Source organism: Euprymna scolopes, chromosome 37 (assembly GCF_053919585.1).
Source record: "Euprymna scolopes isolate OS-2025 chromosome 37, ASM5391958v1, whole genome shotgun sequence".
Taxonomy (NCBI): domain Eukaryota; kingdom Metazoa; phylum Mollusca; class Cephalopoda; order Sepiida; family Sepiolidae; genus Euprymna; species Euprymna scolopes.
In genome coordinates this window covers 64644827-64663180 of record NC_136518.1, presented here as the reverse complement: position 1 = coordinate 64663180, position 18354 = coordinate 64644827, and the positions used below count along the sequence as shown (strand labels likewise).

At 33.1% G+C, this 18354-nt stretch overlaps 1 pseudogene; it reads left to right on the top strand.

Annotated features, from left to right (window-relative positions):
• The first annotated feature begins 985 nt into the window (after window positions 1–985).
• On the top strand, window positions 986–1102 carry LOC145261295 (5S ribosomal RNA; annotated as a pseudogene).
• Window positions 1103–18354: the final 17252 nt, after the last annotated feature.

The window sequence follows — 18354 nt, the reverse complement described above, 5'->3', positions numbered from 1 at the left end:
AGGGTTGCTTTCCATTCTGAATATAACATAGTCGCTTTCAAGTCTAATGTGAACAAGTTCCTGTTGAGCTGTCTTCTTACATAAACAAACGCTACCCAAGCTCCAGCATTACAGATAATCCGTGTTGTCTCACCAGCCAACTAACACTTATTAACTCTAATTCTCGAGTGGCTTTCGGGCTTTGATAAGTGGTGACCCTACTCTCAGTAAAAAAAAAAACAAAAAAAAAAAACGTTTGTACAAATTTGGCACAAAGCCATCAAAAGTGTGAAAAAAATGAGAATTGTGAGAGATTTGAATATCATGGATATGCAGCACAAACACATACCCCACGATATTATTTGTCTTACTCTTAGTTAAAATCATTGCAGTCACCACAATACCACATTTACTTTCAGGAGACATATTACTACATTTTAATCCTAGCCTGAACACCAATGAAGTATATTGTAGTTGGAGTTTTAGTTTCGACACACCAGTAGCATAAAATGAAATTATAAAAAATACTTTTTTTTACATTATATATTGGACAACCCTATCTTTTAAAAAATGGGGTCCTGGATATGACCTTAAACTATATCCGATGGTGAGGCCCAAGCTTGCGGGCTTTGGGGAGTGTGGAGCCAGCCCTTAATTGCGATTGCTCCCAGGTCCACTCTGACCCGGAGTGGTAGTACCTGTTAGGATCCCAACTATGGGTTAAATAAAAACTGAAAAAAAAAATATATATATATCCTATTAAAATATTTTTCTTCAAAATCAATGGATTTAGCATTAAATAACCTGAAAAGAGTTGATATGCCATAAAACAAAAACAAACCAACCAACCAACTTAAAAAATGGTAGAAAGGTGATAACGTACATACGAACATGAAAGTGTCTTAACCAATCTATACAGTTATCAAACTCTGTGGACCGTCCGCTCTTGTTTGAATCTTGTCCACCGAAAACATGGTAATATATAGATATATACACGTGATAGGATATATACGGCACAATCACGTTGACATACTGGTTCTCACCAGATCATCAAAGTTAAGCAACGTTGAGCCTGGCCAGTACCAGATGGGTGACCATTTGGGAAGGTTAGGTGCTGTATGTACCGCGTCGAAATTTCCAGGTTCGTATCTGGAGGCACTTTAATTCACTGGGAGAGATGCACCCCTAGTCTTCGTTAAGACATGCATCTAGGAGAAGGAAACTCTGATGTAAAAAGCTGCGGTCTACTGTATACTCTGTCTTGTGGCAGTCATCTGCACCGACAAAGGTTAGCAGTAATACCAAAATGGTGCCTAGTTTTACACAAAGCCTTCACCACTATAAACAAATCATCTGTGTGGATTTCCGAGCAACTTAGTTGTTGTGGCGGAAGCTCATACGTCGAAATCGATGGGAGAGTCCATCATATACATGTATATACATGTGTGTGTGTGTGTGTGTGTATATACATTACCCTTTTACAAATATGTTATATGTATCTCCGCGTTTCTTATCTGCTCTTTCCTCTATCCCCCCTTCCATTTATTTTACCTTTTTGTTTTGTTTTTTTAATGATCACCATAATTTTTTTAACCGTCCCAATCATCAATTTTGGGTCTGTTTTCCATTCTAACTGATAGCCATCAAATTTCCAGTACTCTCCACCTCTTTTGATAACCTTTGCAAAAGAATTTGCATTATCGCAACAGCCGCTTACCACTGATTTTCCGTTGGCAGCAACCACTGGTCTTCACAGGGATTTGGTTGGCAATAAGCCTCCCCAAGGTCTCAGCACTTATTGCACTTATCCAGCAGAGGTCTGGCTAGTGCTTTCTCTCCTCCTTGACCCTCCTAATTTATTTGGTGTGGTGCCAGTTTATGGTGACATACACAACAAAAAAAAATAGAGGGGGGTGGCTAGAGCATAAGGTTGCATGAGGGTATCTTACAATTATACAATTTCAGTTTTCATGATCCCATGTGACGTTTCTTTGTGTTTTGCATCCGTAGCTGTTTCTGTGTCCAGTTTGTGTTTGTAGTTCATGCGTTTTTGTCTTTGTATTCAAGGGTTTTCCTTAATATTTCTGCAGTTTTCATTGTTATCCCTATGATTCTAAACTCTCCTATTCTTTTTTCTCTTACTATTAATGGCATTATCTTGACTTTCTTCTGTCATGGGATGATATATTTTCCCCTTACGATATGAAGAAATTATGATTTATTACACAAAAAATAATATTAATTATCCAAATAATAACATATAATAAAATAATTATTAATATTATTATCAATTATAACAAAATAAAAATAATTAACATATTATATAATAATAACAATAATAATAATAATAAATAAATAATAATAATAAATTACTTAATTAAAAGGAAATAACAATAAAAGATTATAGAAAATAATATAAAAAGTATTACTTAAGAATTTGAATGTAAAACGTTTTTTTTAGCGTCTCTGTAGATTTTCAAAACATGGAACAAAAACATTCTAAACCGTTTATTCCCGAACCTTCTCTAGCAATAGCTATACAAAGCGAACGATCGTTATTTATAACTCAGTTATAAAACAACGTTGGGATGCAATGAGAGGCGACCATCTATTATAACTCGAGTCCTTAAAATAACAGATGAACCAAACAAGATACAGAGAAAAATCTCTTTCATCAAAAACTGGTAAATATAGATTTTTCTGAATTATATTTGACTAAAAAGCATTTATGTCTAAAAGATTTAAAAGCAAACATTACTAAAAACCATTTACTTCTATAAAAAGGAAAATAACTAGAAAACAGAGTTATTTCCCTGACACTATTTATTATAAACAGCTTATTAGACATTTCGTTTTCTTTACTATTTTTTGATTTTGTTTTTCTTTGTTGATAAAAATTTGTTTTTCTTTTCTAATTATCTTTTTTTTTCTCTTTTATTTTTTATTGATATGTTTGCGGTGTTCCATTACTCTGAGACTAGGAACAAATCCATAACACCTCATTTTCCAGATCCCTTTGAGCTCTCTGGCCAGTTCCATGCATTTGCTCCGCTTCTCAGACTCCTTGATCTTCACTTTGTTGTCTGCTGAATACGGCAAAATCTACAATCTGGCAGAACTTCTCCTTCTTGTTAATTATTATGACATCCGGTCTTCTTGCTTGGATGGGTTTATCCGTTTGTATGTCCATGTCCTATAGGATCTTATGACTTTCATTTTCCAGTACTGTTGCCGGTTTGTGCTTGTACCATTTCTCTGAGTGTTTGCATAATTCCCAATATACTGCCTTCCCCACTTGATCGTGTCTATTTTTATATTCTTTTTGGGCTAGTTTGCTGCATTCACTTATTATGTGATTTATTGTTTCGTCTATTTGTCTGCAGAGTCTTCATTTGCTGTTTTCTTGTTTTTTGTCGATCCTTGCTTTGATGTGGTTGGTTCTGATTGCATTAACTTGTACGACCGTTATTAGTGATTCAGTTTCCCTGTTTAGGTTTCCTTTTTGTAGCCATTTCCAAGCGTTTTTTGTTAGTCTCTTCTTTTGTAATCCTTATGAATTAACCGTGTAACTGTTTCTCTTCCCATTTTTCTTTCCTCGTCTTATTCCTCGTCTCTTTTTATTTTTTATCTTGTTTGTTTCTTCTGTGTCTCTTGCTGTGGTAATTATTCTTTCGGTGTTCTGCATTATGCATTTTCCTAATTCTTTTGTGTGTGTATGTGTGTGTGTGTTATTTTTCTATACAGACCAGCCCTCTTCCTCCGACTTTCCTTTGCACGTGGAGCCAGTCAGTATCATCCTTTGGATGATACTGACTGGCATCGTGCATTGTCATGAGTTTCCTGTTTCATACCTTCTGTTGTTTCCAGTTTTCCCTTCCTAATGATCAGCAGTGCGCACTTGTTCATACGAAATTCTATTTGGATATTCTGTTGAAGATTCTGGTTGTGTTTATTAGCGTCTCTAGTTCTATCTTTGTTTTTGCAAACGGATTCAGATCATCCCTGTACATTAGGTGTTTCATTCTTTCATCTGTATTAGTGAACTTCTATCCGGCTTGGCATTTTCTTAGTATATTGTTCAATGACATCAAGGCAATGATGAACAGTAATGGTGATAAGGAATCGCCTAGAAGATCCCTCATTGTATTTTAATCTCAGTCATGTGTTGTCCACCAGCTGTCAGTTCAAGTCACAACGTTTTCATTGTATTTTCTGTCAAATTAATTATCTTGCCTGGTATTTTGTACATTCTCAGACATTCAATAATCTAGGCTTGCGAATTCTGCCATACATTTTCTTGTAGTCGATCCATGTTATGGTTACATTTTTTTTCTACCTCTTACCTCCTTTGTACTTTTCTTTATCTCTTAAACAATGAGATAGTAAAGTTTAGAACATAAGTTTCCTCTCCCCAATTGACCATTTCAATATATCTCTTGTAATCTCGTGCTCTTACTGGATTCCAGGGCAAGACTTCATCTAGGCAGACCCCATAATTGTATTATACCAAACCTGTTCAAACTGAAATACGCTTATCACAATATTCTTATGTAGATCTATATTTAAAAAAAACAAAAAAACAACTTGTTATACTTTGTGATATATTTCCATTCTATGGAGGTCAAGTGCGAATGCAGACCCCATTTTTTATCATACCATCTGTCTTCAAACTGAAGCATACTTAGCAAAGTATACTAATGCGGATAGATACCAAACGTCCTTTTTTGAAGTTTGTGGCATATTTCGGAGGTCAGGTACGAACGCAAGCCCCCACGATTTTATTATACCATCCCTGTTCAAACTGAAACATACACCTCTTGTAAATGTTTTTTTTTATAGTTTTTTTTTTTTATTTCTGTTCTTTAGAAACCAGGCGCGTAAGCAGACCCCACAATTTTAATAAACCACCCCTGTTCAAAATGTAAGAGACTCCTTGTATAATAGATAATTTACCAAACTAGTTTTATGGGCGTGTTGAAATTCACACAGGATTGTTATTTTTTTTTTTTAATTTAAAACGATATTCATCAATTAGAAAAATATTTTGAGTTCACACGTTGCTGTGAAAACTTACTTGCTTACGAAGTGCGGGAGGTGGGGAGCAATTAAAGCCATTTGCTTTTTCGTATTCGTCCGACTCCAAAACTGGTATGAAAGTAGTGAAACGGAAAGAAGCCAAATGAACAAAACGAAGAGTGGCTTATCATTCGTTTCGTACTTCAAATTGTAAATCTATCATGACTCAACCTCAGTGAAAATCAGAGTATCTTCTTTCCATTTTTTTTTTTTTTTTTAGTAGAGGGGGAAGGTTGGGAAACATCTTGAGGGATTTCAAAATCAGGTGCCATATTGTAAGCTCGCGATGCGAGTACGTTTTGTGTGTGCGTGTGTGTTTTTTTTTGTTTTTTTGTTTTGTTTTTTACCTATGTCTATTTTTATATTTATTTTTTATTCATACCTATTTTATATTTATACATATTTTATATTTATACATATTTTATAGTTATACATATTTTATAGTTATACATATTTATTTATATCTGTTGATTTATTTATATCTGTTTTTGATTTATATCTACCGCAAAACCATTGTTGCATGCTGCACAACCCAGAGCAGATGATCGATACGATCCCTTTTTTTTCTCGCTGGAAAGATCTGATCGTAATATCTCAGATGTTGGTTCATTCATCTACTTTAATATTCAGGAACAATCGATGACCCCCAGATCTTTGGCTTGTAGATATCCATCAATATAAAAGGGAAAGTTTGTTTGTTACTAAATATTTCGACGCTTATTTAGAATTACATTTGAGTAATATTTTTTTTAATGCAGAAACATCTTTATAATGTATATACTCCCCGCAGAACAAAGATATCATATTCCAAAACTCATGTAAATTGATCTAGTATATATATTTTTTTAATTAGGAAAATCAAATACAAACAAGATCTTTGTAGTTGAATTGAATTGTTGCCATCAGGTTTTTATTAATTACCATTTCTACTATATATACTATATAAATACTTGAATTCATTCAAGAAAGTATCGCTAACAAAAACAAATAAAAACATCTACGTTAAAGTGATACATTTAGTAGTCCAGCGAGGTTAGCACCGTGGTAGAGGTTTAGGCTTCTTATCACGAGGTGCCGATTTCGAATCTTGCTAGATTCAGCCACTCTGATGAGTCGTGGACGACGAAACACGTGCCAGTGGATAATTATATTTTAAAAATAATATATATATATATATATATATATATATATATATATATATATATATATGATAATCTATGTATATACATGTTTATTTATTTTTATTTGTTTATTTTCTATTGTTATTGTTAGTTTAAAAATTATTTTGTATCTCTATCCTAGAGTAAATTTTATCCTGTGAACACAGTTGTTCGCTATTTCTCTCCAACAGTAATAGATGTTGGGGTTCTTTAAAGTATAGGATAGCAAATTTTTCATGAAGGCATAATCTACATGGATCGTCTAGGGCTCTACATGTGTTTGCTTGTCTTACTATTTTCCATTCAACTACCGGCGAACGTCCACTTTCCTTCAGTTCCCAGTATTTGTTTACTAGAGTTGTTTTTATACTTTTGTGGTCATAATATCGAGTTTTGACATCTAAGGAAGTCATACCTACGTAATATTTCTTGTTATTCGGGTTTTCTTTCGCAAATATTGTGGCCTGGTAAACTATGCTTTTGGTTAGACATTTATTTTGAAGTAGGCAAATGTGCGGTATCTATAGTTGCATTTATCTTGTTCGTTATTAGTATTTTTATTTTTATTTCTAGTATTGTTGTTGTCCAGAGTTGGCTTTGCTTACTGTGAAATTTTCGTACTGTTCCGCACAATGTAAACAACTTGCAATCGTAATTGCTGAATCCACGGTATTTGAGGTGTGTCAAATTATTAACAAGGCAGTTTGTTTCGTCAATAAAATGGGTCGTGAAAGTGGTTTGAGTAGTTCTGAAAAGAGTACTATTACAGAACAGCTAGCAAAAGTTAAAACTACCCTTGAAATATCGAAAATGTAGGAAGGTACCATCAAACAAGAACCCTACAAAGGTACGTAAGAGAGCTGATAAAGGTAAATCTAGGGTTGTTTCACGCCGTTTTCTACTCCAAATTAAACGTGAAGTTGTTAAGAACCCTGGGCAGACAAGTCGAGAAGTTTTTGACCAAGCCTGATTGAAGAATGTTTCAAAAAGTATTTGATGTCGCCTTCTGAAAGAAGTGGCAACATCTGTTAAGCCTGTGACAAAGCCTCCATTAAAGCAACATAACATACAAAACCAATAGAAATGGGCAGAGGACAACATGAAAATGGATTTTTCCAAAGTTTTGTTCATGGATGAAGTGCGTGTCACTCTTGATAGCTCAGATGACTGAGCAAGGGATGGGTCCTAGATGGACGACATCGTCATCAGTGTTTAACAAGGTGGTGGTGGGATAATGATTTGGTCTAGGATTATTGGAGGTACTTTAGTTGGCCCATGAAGAGTCCCAGAAAGCGTAAAAATGACGTCAAATGCTTACATAGTTTTTCTGAAGGAGCACTTTGAACCATGGCTGAAGAAGCAAAGGTTGACGTTCAGAAGAACCATTATTTTCATGCAGGATAATGCCCCTCGCATGCAGCAAACAAAAACAAAGTATTTGCAACAACTGGGATTCTCTGGGCAACGGAAGATGGAGTGGTCTGCGAATTCACTAGATTTGAACTCAATTGAGAACCTTTGGAGTATCATAAAGTGACGCCTCTATGCAAGTGGGGGCCAATTTATTAGCAAAGATGAATTGTGGGATTCTCTCCAAGAGGTATCGCGAGGAATACCTGTTGACGAAATCACAAATTTTACTAATTCTGTAGACCAACGTGTTTACAAGTCATTCATAAAAAAGAATCGCATATCCCCTACTAATTATGTCAACGTAGAAATTGCTATGTAGTTATTGTGCTCTAAGGATTTTTCTTAGTTCATTTAATGTTTGAAAATTATTTCAATAAACAAGTTATGGGTATATTGTATTTTTTTCTCAACCTCGTTAATAACTTGACAGACTGAAATCAACAGATATTCCCATCTTCTGCCACAGTTTCCACTGCACTGACTGGGCTTTAGTCTCTGCATCATAGTGATGGACCCAGGTTTCATCCTGTGTAATCAGTCTTTTGAAAAACTTTGACTCATCTTCTTGGCACATCTCCAAATTCATCCTCGAGCACTCGACGCGTTCTCACTTCTGGCAGACACCTTATGCATATGCAAATGGTTATGAATGATAGCTTCCACAGACCCTGTACTAATCTTTACATCTTGGACTATTTAGAGAATAGTAATGCGCCGATCTTCCAAAATTGCAGCCTCAACTTGACAGACAGATGCCTCATCAATGGAAGAAGGGGGGCGACTAGGTCTGGGAGCTGTTTCCACAGACTTCCGGCCATGTTTGAATTCACGATGCCAGCATTTTACAAGGTCATATGATGGGGCATTATAACTATAAGTTTCTTTCATTTCATCAAAAGTCTCCTGTGGTGTGCGTCCTTTCAAATACGAAAACCGGATCACTGCTCAACATTCAACAGGCTCCATTTCACACCTGATTCAGTTCAAACAATTGTAAAACAGAAACCACAATTAGTTCAGAGCTGTAATTTGCTACATAACCCGTAGACATATAAATCATTGCACATGCAAAATTTCAGCTAGATCAGACAACTAGAAGTGGGCCAGGGGCATTACTTATTGCACGCCCCTCGATATATATATATGTATATATATACATATATATATGCATATATATATATGCATATATACACACACACACACACATATATATATATATATATATATATATATATATATATATATATTGATAAATATGTGTGGATAAAAGGTAAATACGAAAACTATATAAATGTTTATATCTACACTAGTTTACTCTAATTTATTTTTTTCTCACATAAAATGTATATATATATATGTATATATGACATCTAATTTACATAAGGAAAACACATTGCTCTCCCCCATCATTATATATAGCCCCAATCCTCCGACTCTCTCGTCAATGACCATCCCTCTTGAAGAAGCCCGCATAAATCGGGCGAAACGTTGAGTATCCAGGTCCTTCCACCTCCATTTTATTTCATATCTTTTCTGCATTTATTTCCCATGTTTTGACTTGTAGGAATACAAAACGTTTTTCGAAAGAAAACGAAAATTTTGCTTTCAATAGAAGGATCTGTCGAAAATTATGTGCTTTTGAAAGAAACATTTGTATTCCTACAAGTCAACAAATAAGAAATAAATACAGAAACGATATAAACATTTACATAGTTTTCGTATTTACCGTTTATCCATACATATTTATATATATCAAAAGAAGTACACGTGGATACAACATGCGATTCGGACTATATATATATATATATATATATATATATATATATATATATATATAGATATATATAGATATCGATGTATTTAGTTACTAGCAGGACCCGTTAACCGACGTTGCCCTGTGGAAGAATGCCCTCCCCCCTTGTAAAAAATTAAACTACGGTTGTTGTTGGTTGCCAAGCCCCAACATCTTAATGTTAAGAACAGCTTTCAGAATAGACACCCTCAACCTCCTTATGTTAAGGACGACTTATGGAATAGACACCCCCAACCTCGCCATGATAAGAACGGCTTTGGGAATAGACGCCTCATTTTATGGGGAGGTATCAAAGTATTTGCCCCAAATTTAACCCTGATATTCGTTGTCAGCATACCCACACACAAAGACTATAAACCCAAAAATATTGGGGAGTGGCAGTGTCGGGTAGAGAGAAGTAGAATTGTTTATCACGCGTGCATACAAATCTGGTAGCCACTGAATTACAGTGCATAAAGCATGTCTTTATATCTCGAAAACTACTTTTCTCCGCAAAAATTTAAAGAGATTGTCTTATTCAGCATAGTCGAAAGCCTTCAAAACTCATCATTTTAAAGGAAATTGTGGAGGTGTAGCTAAGGTAAGTCTGAGAAATGTTGATAATGAGCCCGGAAAAGAGAAGAAAAACAACAACAAATGTATAACAAATAAGTATTTCCATAGGCAATGTAATTTGGGGTAAATTAGTAGTTTAGCGGCGTAAATTATTTGACAGACACAAAAATTATAAAAGATATTTATTTTTATAAAAACACATTATTAAACCAAAGGCTGTATTAAAACCAGAAAAAAATTCATTGTTATTATTTTTTCATCATTTTTATAAGAGTACGACATTAGAGGCTGCCGTAGTGCTTTCTTTTCTAAGGAAGTGGCCTTTTTTACACCCTTATGGAACTATGTTGTGTAAAAAAAAATGGCAAATTTGGCCATAAAAAGGCCAATTTGTCAAACTTCAGAAAGGACAAATTATAAAAGTAATATGGCGATATCGACTGGCGTAAATCTAGTCAAACAAAAGATGATGAAAAATAATTAAAATTAAATTTTTTTCTGGTATTATTTCAGCCTTTGGGTCTTATAATGTGGTTTTTTATAAAAATAAAAAAAAGTTTTTATAATTTTTTTGTCTGTCAACAAAAGAAAACAAAACAAAAAAATAGCATCGTGTAAGGGTTTAAGGGGTTGACTCGCTAAGTGACAGAATTGAAGCCTATGAAAGTGTAGGAAAATATATAAGTAAGAAAAATCGTCCACAGTAAATGTTTAAAAAAAATAGGAAAAATAGGGCGTATATTACTATACACATAGATTCGAAAAAGTGGTCAAAAAACAAATATCTAACAAATAATCTTATCAAAGGCAAGATAAGTTACTTTTCTACTTCATTGGATACTTTTTTAGTGTTTTTATTTAATGTAACATGTATATTCAGCTCGAAGAACATACAGTGTTTACCGATGTATTTGAAAATTGCAAATGATGGGGGATTTTCTGTTGAATGCGGTAAGTTTGGGAAAATTAGTAAAAACTATAAAACTATACAAAATACTGTTAGAAACTCACTCAATATATGTTACCGTGACATGGGTTGACATATGTTCGGTAGGTTTTTAATAGTATTTTATATAGGTTTTTGTTTTAACTCATTTTCTCAAACTTACCGTGTTCAACAGAGAGACCCACAATTTGCAATTTTCAAATACATCGGTAAACACTGTATGTTGTTCAAGCTGTATAAACATGTTACATTAAATGAAAACACTAAAATATTATCCAATTAAGTAGAAAAGCAACTTATCTTGCCTTTGATGAGATTTATTTGTTAGATATTTGTTTTTTGACAACTTTTTCGAATCTATGTGTATGGTAATACAAACCCGGAAAATATAATAAAAAAGCCCCCGCCCCCCTCCAAAAGGAAATAACATCGTGTAAGGGTTGAAAAGACGCACAAAAAATAAAAATAATAAAGAAATAATGGTATCCGTACGTTCCTTTATGTATGAAGAAGTGAATTCTGGAATAATAAAATTGGCCGATCTCAGCCAGTCAGATGAAGCAGATTTTGAGAAGGGAGAATTTAGGTTTGTATTACTGTACACATAGATTCGAAAAAGTTGTCAAAAACAAATATATAATAAATAAATGTTATCAAAGGCAAGATAAGTTACTTTTCTACCAAACTGGATATAATTTTCGTGTTTTTATTTAATTTAACATGTTTATTCAGCTCGAAAAGCATACAGTGTTTACCGATTATTGGAAAATTTAAAATGGCGCCCGACTCTCTCTTTAACACGGTAAGTTCGGGAAAAAGTGTTATAAATAATAAACTAGACAAAATACTGTTAGAAATTCGCTCAATACCGCGACATAACTTGACATATATTCGGTGGTTTTTTAATAGTATTTTGTCTAGTTTATTATTTATAACACCTTTTCCCAAACTTACCGTGTTAAAGAGAGTGTCGGGCGCCATTTTGAATTTTCCAATACATCGGTAAACAATGTACGTTTTTCAAGCTGAATAAACATGTTATAATGAATAAAAACACAAAAAATATATCCAGTTTGGTAGAAACGTAACTTATCTTGCCTTTGATAAGATTTATTTGTTATATATTTGTTTTTTGACAACTTTTTGGAATCTATGTGTACAGTAATACAAACCCGAGAATTTATTATTTTTTAATCAGGTAATGGGAAGATTATGTTATATGTATATCGATAGATATTGAAGGAAGAATTCTCAGGTAGGATGTTATTTGTCATCGATATCGATGTAGTTGCTTACTTGTTAGATAAAAGACTTGGAGGAATGCTACGGAAAGCGAAGTGATGATCAATGGTTGCAGTGTTGGATACCAGTGGAATACAGGGTGGAGCAAGTGCGAGTGTGATTGCAAGAGTTAGGAGTGTACAGAACAAATTCAAGGAATGATTGTCATTACTAACCAGCAGAGAGTTACCATTGTCGGCCAAGAGATAAAGTTACTGTAAATTAATAAAATAGAACCCGTTAAATGTCTGAAAATGTTAAGAATTTGGAAGTATAAAAACTTCTATCAAAGTGACAGGTTATTATTACATAAAAGGGTTGATATGCCGTAAAACAAAACAATCGAACCTTAAGTGACAGTCATGCAGATATTTCTGTGATTTTATGAACATATTTTCCTGTTTTTAGGTTGTTATTTTTGTTGTTGTTGTTGTTGTTGTTGTTGTTGTTGTTCTTCTTCTTCTTCTTCTTCTTCTTCTTCTTCTTCTTCTTCTTCTCCACCTCCAACCTTCCAACCTCCAGGTTTCCCCAACCTCCCAACCTACAGTTGCCCTCTTTTCTGTACGATTGTTCTGGAACTCCAATTGTTGATCGCAGTAGGCAGTCAGCTATCTGTACAGCTCACCCTATATCTCGTCCTATTCTTTCTGGGGGCGATATATGGCTCCCCCGTGTGTTCTCGCGGAGAGAGCCTAACAACGAAAAAGCGAAAATGATGACACTGCAGCAACTTTATTTAACACAATAGACACAACACACATACAAACACGCGAATGGACAGACATACACATAACATTTGATGCTACAATGCATATATATGTATACATCAATCAAGATCAAATATGGTTATAAAAGTAGGTAATTTAAATCAATATTTTTTCAAAAGTGCTTAATAACTAAAAAAAAAATTATATAAATATTAAATCAACCTAGACCAATTAAGGATATTTGAAAACATCTTGTATTGTAGAATTAAATAGCAGACGTCGTTTTCATATTAATATAGTTAGCATAGTTGGAAATATATATTTAAATGTGAAAGTTTGCACGCACACACACACACGCGCGCGCGCGATGCCCGGAGAACTCGAAACCGGAAAACTCGTACCAGGAAAACTCGTCCCTTTTGCTAGGTAGGAAAACTGGTCCCTTATTGAATAAATATCGATTGAAAACACACTTTATGACCATTCTTGAAGCAGATATTGTTTTTAAAGGCGACTACGCACCCCCATAATATTTTTAAAAATTATTTTTAGCTCTTGTTTTAAAAATAATAAACTTGGTCACGGAGTCAAGACACGAACAAACAAAACCATATATTTATTTAAAAAAATATTTTAGTGTTAACACTTTTTGTGTTATTATTACGAAACAAAAATAAAAGAAAGAAAACACGGGTTTGTATTACTGTACACATAGATTCGAAAAAGTTGTCAAAAAACAAATATATAACAAATAAATGTTTTTGTTTTTATTCAATGTAACATGTTTATTCAGCTCGAAAAACATGCAGTGTTTACCGATGTATTGGAAAATTCAAAATGGCGCCTGACACTCTCTTTAACACGGTAAGTTCAGGAAAAGATGTTATAAATAAAAAACTAGACAAAATACTGTTAGAAATTCGCTCATTATATGTTACCGTGACATAAGTTGACATATATTCAGTGTTTTTTAAATAGTATTTTATCTAGTTTATTATTTATAACACCGTTTCCCAAACTTACCATGTTAAAGAGAGTGTCCGGCGCCATTTTGAATTTTCCAATACATCGGTAAACACTGCATGTTTTTCGAGCTGAATAAACATGTTACATTGAATAAAAACAAAAAAAAATGTATCTAGTTTGGTAGAAAAGTAACTTATCTTGCCTTTGATAAGATTTATTTGTTATATATTTGTTTTTTTGACAACTTTTTCGAATCTATGTGTACAGTAATACAAACCCGAAAACACGTATTATCAAAGAAAGCAATTATTTTATTTAAAAGAATTAATTTAGTTTAAATAATTCTTGTGTTATTACGAAACAAGAAAGAAAACACGGTACTTATGCATTTTTGGTACCGCGCTGAAAAATAACGTTATTATTTCGAAAGCTATTCTTAATATGGAGAGAGGAAGGTATCGGTTAAAAGTTATCTCGGGGGCACTTGTGTAGTATGCAGACGGCGGCTATTGTTAGAGGGCGATAACTCCAATTTCTTTTTGGTCAAATAACGCGGCAAATAAGTAACAAACAAGATTTTTTTTCGAACAGAAAAATATTTGAAAAATAAAACATTTATTGTATCAAAATGTATCAATATATAATTGTAAAAACATTTATTGAATAAAAATGTATCAATATATAATTGTAAAAACATTTATTGTATCAAAATGTATCAATATATAATTGTAAAAACATTTATTGAATAAAAATGTATCAATATATAATTGTAAAAACATTTATTGTATCAAAATGTATCAATATATAATTGTAAAAACATTTATTGAATAAAAATGTATCAATATATAATTGTAAAAACATTTATTGTATCAAAATGTATCAATATATAATTGTAAAAAACATTTGTTTAAAAGTAAACGTAAGAAAATATAATTTTAATAAAACAATTTTGTAATAAAAAGTAAAATAGCTTCTTTTCTTTTTCGAACAAATAAATAATTAAAATGAAACATGTTTGGAATTAAAGCAACTTTGAAGGTTCAACAACAAATTAATGATTTAAATGTTTTTTGACCGAGAAGTGCCATTTGGCGACAGTTTAGTGAAACGTACCAAGAAAAGATGGCCGCCGTCCGCATACTGCACAAATGCCTATTATAATTTCGTGAAAGTGTTAAAACTAAATTAATTTTTCTAAATAAAATATTTTTTTATTATTTGATAATACAAGAAGTGTTTTCTTTTTTGTTTGTTTGCTTTGCAATAACGCAAGAAATGTAAAAAACTAAAGCAATTTTTAAAAATAAATATATGGTTTTGTTTTTCGTGTCTTCCGTTCGGTTTCGTTACATAATCAACAGTATCCACTTCCGGTAGCTTGATTTTTTTTTTCCGAGCAGTGATCTTGTTCATTACCTAAAGTATACAAATTTATTTTCTTTTGGCGGGTGGGGAGGAGGAGATCGTTTTTAAACTATATCTATCTCAGCATTTTATTTAATTTTCTATTTTTGAGTGATTATCGAGACTCCTTAGACGTGATTATCTCGTGTCGGACATTTTTTGTTCAAAATAGCACGTGACATTACTTGCAGTGTTGGCTAATATCATTACTAGGGTTTTCAAGGAATTATAGTATTCGTTTTATTTGTTCATTAACAATGTAATTAGGAAAATGATTATTGATGAGTACTTGTTTAATGGGGTTTTTTTTCAATTAATAATGTTTTTTCTGGATTTCATTTTAGCGCAATTTAATAAATTTTTTATTATGGTTATTTTGTACCTTTGTGGGCACTCACTTTTAAAATTCAGGGGGCGCGAGTTTATGCTCGTTTTTTTATTTTTTTTTTTATTTATTTTTTTTTTTTTTGTTATTTATTATTATTATTATTATTATTATTATTTATTATTATTATGATTATTATTATTATTATTATCATCATCATCATCATCATCAGCAGCAGCAGCAGCAGCAATGCAATACAAACCCCACTAACATATTTGATCAAATCCAAATGACACCGAACTTCAGAATCGAAGAAAACGGAATTAAAAATATCATACGTAGATACTTGACGCCTGTTGACAGTAATTCTAAAATTAAATTTATTATTTAGTACAAAAAGTTTACAACATAAAACCTTGTGGTTAGAAAAAAAAAACTCCTCACCGGCTATAAAAACGTTGGAACGAATCAATGTAGTGTATAAATTTAAATGCTCTATGGACGAATGTACCTCCGAAAATAATACATGCATTGGCCATACAACAACAACTTTGTCTCGGCGAATAACCATGCATCTAAATAATACGAGTTTCATATATAAACATTTGATAACAGAACATAACTGCACCCCCCCAATCTTAGAAAGGTCTTCGTTGACAACATAAAAATTATACAACAGGAAAATAATATTAAAAAAATCAACAATTCTTGAAGCGTCATATATTAGAACCTTTCAGTCCACCATAAATGATATAGCAGTAACATTCTAAAATGTCTTGCGTAGTTCGTATTGGACGGACTTCGTTAACGGTGTCCACGAACTTGCTGTTTTTAATACTCGAATTTTTGATCGACTTTTCATCGACTCTATATATTTTAACTTATCGACATTTACTGTATTGGTAGCTAAAATTTTTGACACAAACCGATTAAAAAGCTTGCCCTATGTCTGAATACCCTTTATGTAAAATTTCAACTGTTTAGAACAGAAATTGTCTGAGAAATTTGGTAGAGACCGCAGAGGCTAAATTTATTTTTAATTTGACCCCTATTATGACCGCTTAACATTTATTGTTTTAGGCTCAAATCATGTTATTAAGTTAGATCCATGTCCAACAAATCTATATCTAAAATTTCAAGTGTTTATGCCCAAAATTGTCGGAGGAGTTTGGTAGAGTTCTCAAAGGCCAAATCATCGAACTTTTACCTCTTAACAGCCAAATTTCTGGCCGGAAACGGATTACAAAGATTTTCCCAAATCTCAGTACCCTGTATATCAAATTTAGAGTCTGTAGACTGAATATTGACAGAGTTATTGCGTAGGAAAATGTACACAGACAGACACACACACATAGAGACACACACACATACACACACAGACACGTTCACTTTTATAGATATATAGATACATACATATATATACATACATATATATACATACATGTAATAATCATGATTGCAACGTCTTGTCAGACGAGTGCCACTCCCCTAAACACTTAAAGTCCATGAGCTCAAAAATGACTTCTTTTCTTTTTTCTTTTTTTTTTTAGTCCTACCGTTGAATTCACACGCTCAAGCAAGCATGGCATTGAAAACAGTCATTGAGATCACTTATTACCTGCTTCCAGCATTTCAAGCCTCCACGCGTCACAACTTTTCTATCGCCACAGGACCATCTTTATAGACAAATGCCTGAGGGAGTATCTATACACAGATGATGTTACAGAGTCTTAGCTTTGTACGACAGCTAAGTCTCTCTCTCGGTTCAAAATGTTGTGATCCAGCAACAAACAAGAGCAAGAAAGCCAGCACCAACTTGAACTGCAGACCAGCTTAATGCGGGTACTGGTCTCCCGCTTTATAATTTTTAAATCAGAGATTTGCTTCTCCTAGAAAGGTTGCCTTCACCACGGTTTACGGGAGCCCTCTCCACCCCAACACATATATACATACACACAAACATACACATATACATACATACACAAACACAAACATATATATACATGCATATATATATATATATATATATAGAAATGCATACATGTATATACACTAGCAGCCTTTGAGATTTGAAAAAAAAAATCACTCGACCGCCGGTCGAGTGTGAGGGAAAATTTACTCGCCCCAAAATATTTTTACTCGTCCGACTTTATGTCTTTGTTTCAGTCAATAATAGTAAATAATTTTACAACAAGTCAAGAAATTACCGTGTGTATAATCTAACAAGAAAATATTTGTTTGACTCTTGTAAATCAACTATTTTATTACTACAAACATTTCAGTAAATATTCAACATAACGTTAAAATACAACACCAGTTTCTTTCTATAGCATAATTCATATTATTGTTCCATAGAAATAAGAATAATTTCTTCGGATGCTTGACGGAACGATGCGTTTTTCCTCTTTCAAATGTTCGTCTTTACTTTTGTAAGCATGAAGTGTATGTAGTTGTAGCGCCGAAGAATTTTTTTTCCAAATAAATTTCAAAATCAGAGAGCTAAATAAAGACGACATTTTGATTACACGCCGAATGTGTAAATTTGACCTCTTGTTGACCTTTAGCGTGAACACTCTTTTTTCAATACGATATTCCGACGGTCTCACAGTTAGAGATGAAAGAATTCACAAATGATGAGACATAGGTCATTCTAAGTCACCGCATATTTGAGAGTCGTAAAATAAATGAGTTTTTCCAGTTTCATTATTTAGAGAAATATTATCGACTGG